Source organism: Vombatus ursinus, unplaced genomic scaffold, assembly GCF_900497805.2.
Source record: "Vombatus ursinus unplaced genomic scaffold, bare-nosed wombat genome assembly UNPS02007612.1, whole genome shotgun sequence".
In the NCBI taxonomy this organism is placed as follows: Eukaryota; Metazoa; Chordata; class Mammalia; order Diprotodontia; family Vombatidae; genus Vombatus; species Vombatus ursinus.
Window position 1 is genome coordinate 10,342,784 of NW_020947390.1, and position 11,866 is coordinate 10,354,649.

Consider the following 11,866-nt stretch of genomic DNA (forward strand, 5'->3'; position numbering starts at 1 on the left):
ATTTAATGATTATCCAGTTCATGCAATCCCTGGACTGTCAGTCTAGGCTCTTGGATTAGATTGATGTCAGAAGTCATGAACAATTTGAGCTAACACACTTATTTACAGTAGTAAAAGGTAACCTATAGGTTAATTGCTTATTCAAATCCTAATGAAAATGACAGTACATACCAAGTCAAAGGAATTCATCGATTTTATTTTTTGTTTTCAGAAACATGACAACATTCTGACAGTAGTAATAATAATAATAGCTAACATACAGTACTTTTTGGTTTGCAAAGTACTTTATATACATTGTCTTATTTAATCCTCACAACAACGTCACTGGGCATCTGCTATTATTACCCCCTTTTTACAGATCAGGAAATAGAGGCTAAGAGAGATTAAGTGACTTGCTCAATCACACAGTCAACAATGAGTCTGGGGTAGAGGATGAACCCAGCTCTACTTTACTCCAAGTCTACGAAGTCTACTACCAAGCTACCTCCCTAGCAACTAGTTTTATGAGTTTCTTGCAGCCGAGCTTCAGAAGGAGAAAAGGTTTATTTCCTGCACCTGTAGGATTAATTTGGGCAAACAGACCTTGGTTTCTGAAATTGCTGGCTTTGTGTCAACATCATGCTCTCATGTTTGGAATGTCCATTGTGCTTACTTCTCCAGTGAACTGTGTGGTTTCTAATGATCTATTTTCATCACCTTCAGTCTCTTCAGACTAAGCAGAAACTTGTCCCAAGAGGCTTTAGCCAAGAACATTTCGGGAAGAAGAGAGAAGGAAGACAGATTCAGAAATCAGCTATCTTTCAAGATAAGTGGTAGGACATGAACAGAGGGCTTCAGAGCAGGACTTGAGGGCAAGTAAAAATTATGAACTGTGGAAACTACTGATGTGGCAATCAATGTTAGTTCTGTAAAAGCAGGGGAAAGATTCATAAGAGCCATAGGAGGAAGGAGAAGGAGGAGGAGGAGGATAACCACTGTATAACCACTCAAACAAGTATGGCTAGCCATTCAGCAAGCAAATAACATTTTTTAACCGTGATAAATGTTTGTTGTATTTATTGAATTCCTACTTACAATAGTACTATAAATAATAGAAGATAATAATATGTAAGTTGTTGTTGTTCAGCCATTTCAGTTGTGTCCAGCTCTTCATGACCCCATTTGGGGCTTCCTTGGCAAAGACACTAGAGTGGTTTGCCATTTCCTTCTCTAGCTCATTTTACAGAAGAGGAAACTGAGGCAAACAGGGTTAAGTGACTTGCCCAGGATCGCACCGCTAGTAAGTGTCTGAGACCAGATTTGAACTCACAAAGATGAGTCTTTCTGATTCCAGGCCCAGGACTCCATTCACTATGCCACCTAGCTATCCAATGATATGTAAGATCATATGCTAATTGATGGGTACTACAGAAAGCAAAAGGCAGTAAAGACTGGCTTTACCAGTTAGTCAAGTCAACAAGAATTTGTTAAACAACTGCTATATGCCAGGTAATGTGCTAAGGACTGAGGATACAAAAAAAGAAGAAGAAGAAGAAGAAGAAGAAGAAGAAGACAAAAGATAATCCTTCCTTTCAAGGAGCTCGTAGATAATGAGGAAGACAACATGTAAATAACTCTGTACAGAGAAGCTATGGACCGGATAAACTGGAGACAATTAACAGAGGGCAGACACTAGAATTAAGAGGGATTGGGCAAGACTTCCTGTAGAAGGTGAGTTTTTAGCTGGGACTTGAAACAAACCAGGGAAGCCAAGAGTCAGGCTATGGGAGTAAACAGAAATGAGCAGCAGAAATGAGCCCAGAAAACAAGAGTGGCAGCCATGTCAAAAGAGAGAAGGAGAGGTACAAGAAATATTGCAAAGAGATACTGCAATATTACAAAAATATTGAATGAAGAATCAAGGATGACACCTAGGTTGAGAGCCTGGTTGACTGGGATTGTAGTGATATCCTCAATAGTAACAGGGAAGTTTAGAAACAGGCAGGACTTGGGTGGGAGGGGGGGTGGTAAGATAATGAATTCAGTTTGCAATGTCCTACAGGACATCCTGTTGAAATGTTTAATAGGCAATTGGAGAAGTAAGACCAGAGGTCAATAGAAATGTTAGGACTAGATAAGTAGATTGGGGAATCATCAGCACAGAGATGATCATTGAATTCATGGGAGCTGATGAGATCAGAAGAAAGAGTAGTGACACAAAAACTGAAAGAGAAGAGAGTATCAAAGACAATATCTCCAAGACTGATGGTGGAGCCAATCATTTATATTTTGCCAAAAGCATTTTAGACATATGATATCTTGTCCTAGGAATTCTTGGCAATCTGAAAGTTTGTTATTTCTACTTTCTCCTCCTTTCTTTCTACTCTCTTTCATTGACTCCTCCCTTAACACCTCCCACAAATCAGATTGTGATCTCCATATCCTTTGCATGAATGAATGAATGAATGAAAGAATGAACGAAGAAACATTATTGTTGTTGTTCCATCATTTCAGTTGTGTCTAACTCTTTGTGACTTCATTTGGGCTTTTCTTAGCAAAGATACTAGAATGGTTTGCCACTTCCTTCTCGAGCTCATTTTACAGATGAAGAAACTGAGGCAAACAGAGTTACGTGGCTTACTCGGGGTCACAGAGTTAGTATGTATCTGAAGCCAGAGTTGAACTCAGGAAGATGAGTCTTCCTAACTCCAGCCCTGGTACTCTATCCACTGTGCCACCTGGCTGGCTGAAAAAACATTTATCAAGTGCTTATTATACACCATAAACTGTGCTAAATTATAGGAATACAAATACAAAAATCAGATAGTTCTTGCCCTCAAGGAACTTACCTTCTAATAAGAGGAGACAATATACTTGGGGTAATGGTGGCCAGGGAAGAGATTTTTGTTCTGGTGAGTCACAAGAATGCAAAGTTGATCAATAGGGCAGTTGACTGGCATCCCAATTTTATATCTGGTGCCAATTAGTTATAGTGAGCTGTGGAACTTTGTGCTCACTCACCAATCAAGATAATTAAAAGAAACTGGGGGAAATTTCAAAACTGAGTAGATTTACTTCCCCAGGGACTTCCCTAAGGTTAGAGACGACAAATTCCCTAGCATATACGCAGCCCTCTTGGGAGGGAGACAAAATAAGTTTCTAGTAGCTTTTGGGTCAATGAATTTTTTTCCAGCTTGTAGACAGCTTAAAAAATGACCAGTGGAGACCATTAGGTGTAAAGGGACCGAAGGAGCACCAGAATTGTGAATTTTTTGTATCAGCATGGGTGACCTAGGAAGAAACATTACACAACCACAATGATGTTGTGACCACGCCCTATTCAATGGTAAATTTAGTGACACTGGTTCAAAAGGAACAATGAATTATGCCAAAAGAAGTCTGCCCATTAATGTACCATTAGGTGCCAGAAAGATCACTACAGACAGATAACTATGGAGGAATAAGTCCTATGACCCTTGTCGATAGCAAAGATCTCCTGTTCCCCATTCAATATTGCTATAACCCAAGAAGCTATAAATGATAAATAAATTGGGTCCAAAAAATCCTACAGGAACATTGCATGATCAGAGCAATCCCTAGTCAGTGCTGCATTTGGCTGGTACTCAAACGTCTCAGCTCTTGGAGGTTCACAACTGAGTAGTAGGGCTTAAATAAAAACCACAGTTCCAGTCATATGCCTGTTTCTTGAGCTGGTGTGATACTTTGCAAGCAAGCATTCATTCTTCTCTGGACTAGATATGAACAATAGGTTGTGATTCATTCCTTTACTCAGAAGGAGCAATGGGGAAATGGCAGAACCAGCAGGATATACACACTGACTGAAATAATGAAATTAAAACAATGCTAAGGGGGCAGCTAGGTGGCGCAATGGATCGAGCTCCAGCCTTGGAGTCAGGAAGACCTGAGTGCAAATCTGGTCTCAGACACTTACTAGGTGTGTGATGCTGGGCAAGTCACTTAACCCCGATTGCCCATCAAAAAAGCAAAAACAAAAAACAAAAAACAGTGCTGAAAGGCAGTTGAACTCAGATTAAATTCACTGATCAATCCCGGCACCAGACAAATGATGAAATCCACCCCAATCATCTTGGTAGGGGGGCAGGGGACTATGAGTATGAACTATTGTGAATTTTATTCATGTTGTTTTACTGTTTTCTTTTATAACAAGGGAGGTTTCTATGAGGTTGATGTATATGTGGACATAACCATGTTAAAAAAAAATGTCAATAAACATTTTACAAAAAAGAAAAGAAAACTGCATTCTCAGGGTAAGGGCAACAGCAGGACCCAGGACAAGACTAATCCAGGGATTTCTTAGCTTCTTAATTGATAATTTAAAGAAGGTGTTTCAATATATATCAAAAGGTTTTGAAATGACATTTGACAATGGGTCAGATTCCACAGAAATCCATGCATATAATAGAGGGGGATGTGACATCATGTATTATAGGGGTTTGTGTCATGGACTCATTTGACAATCTGGTAAATTTCTCTTTAAATGCATAAAATAAAATACATAGGATTGCAAAAGAATCTAATATATGACAATGCAATTATTAAAAAAAGGTTTTTTTAGGTTCAGGGCCTAGGTAAGAACTGCTGACTAATGGCCTTGTATTCCATTTCCCTTCCACCACTTTCAATTCAAGTAAACAAGCATTTATTAACTGTCTACTGTCCTAAGTACTGTGCTAATAAGCTTAGCAGTAAGAGGAGAAGAAATTTAGAATGATACCTACAGGGAGTAACAGGATTCTTTTAAGATATGGGAAGTCTTAGTATGTTTGTAGGCAAAAGGAAGAAGTCAGAAAAGTTAATTCAATTTGAGTTAACAGTCATTAAAAGTACTTACTTTGTAAAAGACACTAATTCAACAAGTTAAGTCAACATTTATTAAGCCTTTACTATTTGCCAGGCTCTATGCCAAGTGCTGGTGATATAAAGAAAAGCCAAAAGAGTCCCTGCCTTCAAGGAGCTCACAGTCTAATGGGAAAGTCAACATGCAAATAACAATGTGCAAAAGAAGTCATATATAGGATAAATTGGAGATAATCAATAGGAGGGAAGAATTAGTCCTGCTCAGTCGCTTATAAACTAGATTAGAATTAAGGGGAATTGGGAAAAGCTTCTTGAAGAAGGATGGATTTTAGTTGACTTGAAGGAAGCCAAGGAAGCCAGGGAAGCCAGGAGGTGAAATGGGATTAGTGATATTTGTTTTGTCTACCTAGCAAGGTTATCCTGAGGAAAGCACTTTGTAAATTGTAAAGTGCTATGTAATTGTCACTTCCTCTGTGAATTACTCAATGGACTGAGAAAGTGGGGCACAGTGAAAAGGGCAGGGGGTTTAAAATCAGAGGAACTAGCTCTACTGCTTCCTGTCTACATGAAATAAGGCAGTCATTTCACGTGTCTAGGCCTCAGCATCCTCATCTATAAAGTAAGGGAGTTAGAATAGATGACCTCTCAGGTGCTTTCAGTTATAAATCTATGATTCTTTCATCTTATTAGAGACTAAAGAACAAGTTCAGCTACTCTAAGATCAAGGCCAGTATTTAGGAATAGAAATATGTAAAGAGAAAAAAAAGGTATCTTAAGACAAAAACGTTTCTTATCTAGCCAGTTCCTGCCTCTAAGGCAGCTGGGTGGCTCAGTGGATAGAGCACTGAGGTGTACTTGGAGCCAGGAGGACCTGAGTTCAAATGTGGCCTCAGACACTTACTAGCTGTGTGACTCTGGGCTAGTCACTTCACTCTGTTTGCCTCAGTTTCCTCATCTGTAAAATGAGCTGGAGAAGGAAATGGTGAACCACTCCAGTATCTTGAAGAGTGAGACATGACTAATCAACAAAACATTGAGTCTAAGTCCAGCCTGAGACTTACTAGTTCTGTGGCCCTGGACAAGTCAGTTAATCTGTCTGCCTGATCTGTTTCTGTCTCTATAAAATGGTGATAATAATAGTACTATCTTAGAAGATTGCGATTAAATGAGATGATATTAGCAAAGTGCTCTGCAAACCTTAAAGCACTATATAAATGCAAACTATTATTATTATCATCCTTAGTGAAGAAACACCCCTCCCCTTTAATTCCTTTTAGGTCAGTGGGATTTTGCTGGGAATTTACATGGGGCTAGAGTGAATGAGCATAACCTCTGCCTGTATTGTATAGAATGCTGTGGTCTGTGTCCCAAAATAGGAAACTAGTTGTGGAAACATAAAAGGGGCAATAAAGGCTGTACAGAATTCCACCCGCTCTGTTACCCCAGGCTAGACCCCAGCCAGCACATTTCTGAAAGAAGGAAGCATTCCTAAAAGCAGCACCAGTGTGCTAAATGCAGAACACAGTTTTGTCCTTACTGATTTATGCTTCTTGGAAACAACCCATAGCTGAGCATCGTATGTGGGGAGTGTGACCGCCATCTACTGTACACTTTCTGGCACTGAAAAATAAATGTACACACCTGATTGAAGAAGAGCTAGCTTTCCAGACTCACGATATATCCTGCTAAATTGGCTAGAGAGAGGGGCAGGCACCAGCCAACTACATAACAGCCTTGGCTAATCCCATGTCAGCATTCAGTGCAGCTGCACATAATTATAATACAGCTAAGATAGTGGTCCAGAAGAAGGGTGAAAGACAATGACCCCCTCCTTCTGGAATAGCTGTTATCCCTGCTTGGCTTCATTTGCATGCCGCAGAGGATCTTGGGCTTCAGCCTAGCTTCTGTAACTTCTCTTAATTAGGCCTGTCTGGAGCAACAAAGACAGCAACAAAAATACCCTGACTTTTGTGCTTATTCTGACCAGGGCAAAACCTGACTCCTCCTTACGGAAACATGACTATGCTAATAAAAAGTATAAATCTGCAGATCCGATTCCTATGGCCATGTGTGGGGAAATAAAGGAGGACTACCCAGTCTGGGGAAGAGATGGAAATCAACAGGAATAAGAAACAATAGAATAATAGCCTTTGCTATGGTGACACCAACTAGAAAGAAGGAGGTGCTAGGACCCTCCTAATACCATAGTTATTAATTAATACATTCATATCCTTCAGTGCTTTGAAGTAGAGATGTAATATTATACTTCCTCCCTTCCATGACAACCCTTCTCCTCCTTCCCCTCCACCCCCCAACCTCCCAGCACCAGCCTGAACAATAGGTCTTGGAGAACAGGGAGTGACTTAATTGCTGTCTGTGGTTAAATTTGAAGGGCCCTCTTTATTTAAAGCTACCCTATCTCTCAGGTAGGGGCGGTACCCTACCCTTTCATAAAAATGGTAACCATAAGCCCAGAAGCTGAGTTCAGACTATAGAAGTTATATCAATAGCTCTCAGGGGAAGGGGACTAGAAGGGTGTACAGTTTCCATCAGGAGTGAAGGTCACTTTTGTCAGACTTTCTTAGAGGTTGGGATGTGCTAGAGCCAGCATGGACCAGCTCTGGAAAACCAATCAATTGTTTTTCCTTCCTTCCTTCCTTTCTTTCTTTCTTTCTTTCTTTCTTTCTTCTTTCTTTCTTTCTTTCTTGGAGGTAGTCATGATTAAGTGCCTTTCCCAGGGTCACACAACTAGTAAGTGTCAAGTGTCTGAGGTCAGATTTAAACTCAGGTCCTCCTGACTCCAGGGTCACTGCTCTATCCACTGCACCACCTAGCTGCCTTCTTACACCTTACTCCACTAAAAACACTCTGTGATATAGTGACAGTGACTGACTACCTTGCTGTTCCTCAAATACAACACTCCATCTCCCAAATCCAAGCATTTTCACTGGCTATTCCTATTCTTGGAATTCTCTCCCTCCTCTTCTCTGCCTCCTAGATTTCCTGGCTTCCCTCAAGTCTCAACTAAAGAACTAGTTTTCATAAGAAACTTTTCTAAACCTACTTATCCTTCATGCTTTCTCTGTGAGACTATCCTCAATTTATCCTGTATATATCTTATTTGTACATAAATGTTTGTATGTTATCTCCGCCATTAGGCTGTGAGCTCATTGAGAATAGAGACTCTTTTTTTAGGTTTTCCTTATGTCTCTTTAGCTTTGCACAGTGCCTGGAACATCGTAGGTTCTTAACAAATGTTAGCTGAAATGAAATACTATTGTGCTATAAGAAATGATGAAGTAGAAAATGATGCTCTCAGGATACTCTCAGAAAAATCTTAAGAAAAAAGACTTACATGAACTGTTGCAAAGCTGCAAAGAGAAATAAGTAGAACAGGAGAACATTGTACTCAGTAATTGCAATATTCTAAGATGATCAACTGTGAATGACTTAGCTATTCTAAGCAATACAATGATCCAAGACAACTCTGAAGGATTTATGATGAAAAATGCTATCCATCCCCAGAGAAAAAACTGATGGAGTCTGAATACAGATCAAAGCATACTTTTTTAACCTTCTATATTTTTCTTTTTTTTTAATCTATGTTTTCTTTTACAACATGACTAATAGGAAAGTATGTTTTGCATGACTACACTATATCAAATTGCTTGCTTTCCCAATGAGGGGGGCCGGGAAGGAAGGAGAGAATTTGGAACTCAAAATTTTAAAAACAATGCCAAAAAAAAAGCAGAAACAAATTTTAAAAAATGTTAAAATTTGTTTTTACAACTAATTGGGGAAAAATAAAATACTAAATTTTAAGAATCTGGTTCAGGCCAAAAATAAACAAATGGATGGATGGATAGATGGATGGATGGATGGATGGACGGATGATTGAATCAATGAATGAATGCTTGTTGACTGAGTGACTGAGAGGCACAAACCATCACACTGCTCCAGGCAGTCAAACAAAGCCCTCTACCCAGAGAAACCTCATCAGGTGGCAAATGTTGCCATCCTGACTTTTTCTAGCTCCACAACTATCTTTCTCTGACTCTGACCCCATCCAGTAGCCAAATGATTTGGGGCCCCAAATGACACAGCACCAGCATGTACATTCCATCTGAATTAAAGTACCTGGCAAAATGTTCAGAAAAACCTCAAAAAAAGACTGCAGAGACACATGTATCCAGTCCTATAAAATAACAAGATGATCCACTTATGCCTCTATAAAACATGTTTCAGTTTCTTTACCAAAAAAAAAAAATGGTTGAAAGTAACATCAGGTTGTGTACCAGGGAGGAAGACAGGGCAATTAGAAGGCAATTAGAAGGAATGTTTGGTGTGTGTTTTATTTCAGAAAGATCAAAGTTAAAATTGTATTTGTGACCCAGAAGGAAACTAAAGGAAAAACTCACTTTGATTCCTCATAATTCAAAATCTCAGCAGAAGTCTGGGCCATGAGAGAGCAGTGAAATAAACACTTGTTTCTTTCCCAATAGAATATAATCTCCATGAAAGCACCATTTTTTGTTTTATCTTTGCATCCCCAGTGCCTTACATAACTCTTTCTTTTTAAAGGGCTGGAGTAGACTGGCTCTTCTATTTATTTCATCAATATAAATAGGGTAACTCTTAGTCAGAAAACTCCATCCACCAATGCAATTGGGCAACTCATCTGTCATTTCTAGTCTTAGAGTTGCCTAAAACAGTGAGAAGTTAAGTGATTTGTACAGGGCCTAATGATGTATGTATATACACTTGAACTCAGGCCTTTCTGACTCCAAAGCTGGCCCTCCATTACATTATGATGCCTCTTGCCTTTTACATGGTAGGTCCCTGATAAAGGCTTATTGTATCAGATTGGTTTGACTTTAGCATCTCACAGGGACTGCTATCTCTTATCCAACACACATGAGATTCTACTTGGAAGAAGAGGGGCCTACAGTGTGTGCTGCTTTTCTTTTCTTTTAATAAAGCTTTACTTGGGCACTTTGTGGCCCACAGACTTATAAAGCAGGGACCTAGTGCAAGCCTACTGGCTGGTACAATCAAGATTTTCCCAGATTTATGGGTAGGACAAGTCACTTAAGCACTATTTGCCTCAGTTTCCTCATCTGTAAAATGGGTATGATGATTATAGCACTTTCCTTTCAGGGTTGTTGTAAGTAGAAAATGATTTAATAATTATAAAGCACTTAGCACAGTGCCTGGCACATACTAAACACTATATAAATGTTAGCTATTTGATGATAATGATGATGATGATGATGATGATGATGGGCTTCAGCCAATAGAGGCCAAAACCAGGACCCTGAACAGTAAAAATAATAACTGACATTTATATACTGCTTTATGGGTCACTGAGCATTTGACTATCTTATCTTACTTGAGGTTTCAACGATACTGTTAAGTGAGAACTATAGCTACTGTTATCACTATTTTATTTATTATTACAAAGAAATTGAGGCTCAAAGAAATTAATTGCCTTGACCTTGATTATATAGCGAATAAGTGTCAGAGACAGTATTCAGAGCTAGATCTTTCCTACTGCCCCCTAGTCCAGCACTCTGCCATGCTAGTGCATGCCTTGGGCATCTCTGACATGAGGTTAAAGGAACATATTTGGGAACTGAATGAATTCTTTAAGCCTCCTATCCCCCAATGATTCAATTTAATGAGTTAATGTCTTGGGGTCCTGAATGATTTTGCCAGAGTGTGCTGAAAGGCAGGGTTTAAGAATATCTCAGCAACAGGCAGTGTGGTATATAATGAAGAGAGTGCTTCCTTTTGAGTCAAGAAGATGGGTTCAAATCCTGCCTCTAGTACATACTGGTTTTTTGTGACCTTGAGAAAGTCACTTAACATCTCAGAGCCCCCAGGTCAAGACTACAATTTTTTTTGAGGGGGGGGGCAATTGGGATTATGTGATTTGCCCAGGGTTATACAAGGTTAAGTGTCTGAGACCAGATTTGAACTCAAGGCCTTCTGACTCTAGAACCAGTACTCTATCCACTATACCACCTAGCTGCCCCAAGACTATAAATTACAAAGAAGATGCCTGTAAGAATTAGTAGGAGTGCCTCTCCAAGATCTTCCTACACTGATGAAGCCAAAGGTCTAGCCTCAAAATAAAATAACATTAATAATAGCTAATATTTATATCATACTTCAAAGTTTACAAAGGACTTTACAAATAACTCATTTTATCCTCACAATAACCCTGTTAGGTAAATGTTATTATTATCCCCATTTTACTGATGAGAAAATTGAGGTACATAGAAATTAAATGACTTGCCCAGGGCAGCACAGGTAATTAATGCCTAAGTTCAGATTTGAACTCAGGTTTTTCCTGACTCCAGGTCCATCACTTTACCCATTGCATCATCTAGCTATTTCTAGGACCTCCTACCTAGGAAGAACTTTGGGCATGGAGAGAAGCCACCCCAATATATGCCAGAAACTTAAAGTGCATTTTATTATTTTTGCAGACACTTATACATCTTTCATTTTATGCTGACAATGATACCATGAATGAAATAAGGAGGCCAAGTACATTTTTACTTACATTTTACAAGTAAGGAAACTGAGGCTGAGAGAAGTCATATAACTATGATTTATATGATCTATTCAAGGTCATATAAGTTAGTAAAGACTAAAGACTTAGCTCTCAATATTAAGTTTTGTGTATTCTTCTCCCTAGAGGACAATGCACAAACTAGGAAATACAAACACACGTATTTAAAATAATCAGGGACCAAGGTAATTTAGTCCGAAAAAGGAGAGATTTAGATTTAATAGTGACTGACAAATCATCAGTGTTGTGATTCTCTAAAGCTGGGGTTCTTAACCTGGGGTCCATGAACTTGTTCCATTAATATTTTGATAGCTATTTAAATATAATTGGTTTCTTTTGTAATTCTGTGTGTTTTTATTTTATGTATTTCAAGACCTCATTCTGAGAAGGGGTCCATGGGCTTTACCAGACTGCCAAAGGGCTTCATGGGACCAAAAAAAAAGAAAGAAAGAAAGAAAGAAAGAAAGAAAG